Genomic DNA, 2797 nt, shown 5'->3' on the forward strand with positions numbered 1-2797 from the left:
TTCCTGTCATTGTTCCTTTGGATAATGTTAGGGAAAGTTCGATCAATGAACATCAATCACAAATAGAGCTAGTTCTTGTTAAGGATATACAACAACAACATGATACATAAGTTTATTTTAAACCACTTGTAGCACCTGTATAGAGGTCTATGAGGATAAGGAAATTCGCTATCAATCTGAACTATGTGGTGTATTAGCAAGAGTCCAATAATTTCCATAGATATTGAGGATGATCCCTTTACTTTTATAAAAACCATTGAAAGTGAAAGATCAACACATTTGATCAATGCCATGAAAGAAGAACTTGACTCTATGGCAAAGAACCAAGTGTGAGATCTTGTACCTCAACCTGATAGAATTAGATCTGTTGGTTATGAGTCTATAAGACCAAAACAAACTCTAAAGGTCAAGTGGAGAGGTACAAGTCTAGGCTTGTTGCAAAAGGTTTCACACAGATAGATGGCATTGATTATAATGAGACTTTTTCTCCTGACTCAACTAAGGAATCGTTGAGGATAATTATGGCCCTCGTAGCTCATTTTGATTTAGAGCTACCTCAAATGGATGTGAAAATTGTCTTTCCGAATAAGGATCTAGAAGAGGATGTATACATGCAACAACCTCCTGGTTTTAGTGTAGATAACTCAAATCATTTAGTTTGCAAATTAAAGAAGTCAATTTATGAACTTAAACAGGCCTGCCACCAGTGGTATAAAAAGTTCAATTAGGTAATTATGAACTTTGGATTCATTGAAAACATTGTTGATCAGTGCATTTACATAAAGACTAGTGGGAGTAGGTTCATAATTTTGGTTTTATATGTTGACAATATTCTTCTTGCAACTAATGATTTGAGTTTATTACATGAGACAAAAGATTTTCTTTTTTCTTATTTCGATATGAAGGATATGGGTGAGGCAACTTATGTCCTTAGAATTGAGATCCGTCGTGACAGAATTAAGGATATCCTTGGCCTCTCTCACAAATCTTACATCCTTAAGGTTCTTAAAAGATATAGGATGGAGAATTGTTCTCCTGGTTCGGCATCCATAGTGAAAGAGGATAAATTGAGCGTAAAGGATTGTTCTCAGGATAATAATGAAAAGACTCAGATGACAATTGTCTCATATGCTTCAACGGTTGAGAGTTTGTAGTACGCGCAGACCTACACACGACCTGATATAGCATTTGTTGTAGGAATGCTTGGTAGATATCAGTCAAATCCAGACATTGCGTATTGGAAGACAACGAAGAAGGTCATGCACTATCTACAATGAACGAAAGACTACATATTGACCTACAGAAAAGTTGACCACATAGAGGTCATTGGATACTCTGATACGAACTTAGGAAGATGTCTCGATAGTAGAAAATTCATTACTGGATACATCTTCTTATTAACAGGTGGTGCCGTCTCATGGAGAAGTAGAAAGCAATCTACAACTGTTTATCATACCATGGAGGCAGAATTTATTGCTCTATATGAGACTTCATCTCAGGCTATTTGGATAAGAAACTTCATTATGAGTCTTGGTATTGTAGATTATATTGAGAGACCACTAAAGATCTTTTGTGATAATGAAGCAGTCGTGCTCTTTTCAAATAACAAAAAGAGCTCAACCTCGTGGCAATACATGGAGTTAAAATATTTTATTGTTAAAGAAATGACTGAGAATTATCTGATATGTATTGATATAATTGAGATGAAGGAAATAATTGTGGATCCCCTTTCTAAAGGGCTAGCACCGGGATTGTATTCCCAACATGTAAAGGTGATGGGTTTTTTTTATTCCTTCTGATGTATGACAATACATTATATGTGATCACATTTGTGAAAATGAATTAATTCTCTATGATTTTGTATATTATTGATTTTGCATAAATGATCTCTCATTTGGTTAGAGAGAATAACAGAATAACAATATTAATGAGATTGTGTATTATTGATTTTGCATAAAGAATTTATCATTTGGTTAGAGCGAATAACAGAATAACAATATTAAAGGACCAATAGAATAGGTTAAAGACCAACCTATTCATAAAGGTAATCTTAACATGCTAAAGCATTGATAATGAATTGTATTATAGTATATGAAAATATAGTATTTCATAAAAATGTGTTCATCTCTATTACTCATGTGATTCATTCTTGTGATACAAGATAGCATGTGAGCTCATTAAATCGAGACAACGGTATAAACCTCAATTTAGTGTACTTTTAGTGTCAATGGGTCAAGTGAAAGAATGTTAAACATTTTGGGTCTGGGTCTAACCCATCAGGTGACCCAGTTTGACACTATTAGTGGGCTGGTTAGTGGAGAGTTAAGAGGAGTTAGTGGGTGGAGGTTACGTGAATGTAGAGAGACCACATTCACGTAACCACCCCTATCTCCCATTATAAAAGGAGAGGGGTGGGGTTGTACGTATGATGAGAGCCATCAACCACCAACACCCCATATTGCCCACATTCTGGTATTAGCATTGGGTTCATGGTCCTACTCACCATCGACCTAAGGCCCAGGCTCATCGTGGGCGTTGATAGGCTGAGGAGAACGCCGAGCACCCATACATCGTTTTAATGACGTCTACGGGTACACATTTACAATTCGGTCTTGTTTATGCGAATACACCAACATTATGATCTTTCCAATGTGTATGTATTGTGCTAAGTGAAACACGATTCTTTTTGTCCTTAGGTAAGAGAAGTATCTGTTTGATTATAAAAAGCATTGCTGGTGCTGCATATGGATCCACAGATGCAGACCTCACGCATAAGGCCTTGCTGCTTCTGATCACA

The sequence above is a fragment of the Nuphar pumila genome, chromosome 7, assembly GCF_984573655.1.
Source record: "Nuphar pumila chromosome 7, dmNupPumi1.hap1.1, whole genome shotgun sequence".
NCBI classification, from domain to species: Eukaryota; Viridiplantae; Streptophyta; class Magnoliopsida; order Nymphaeales; family Nymphaeaceae; genus Nuphar; species Nuphar pumila.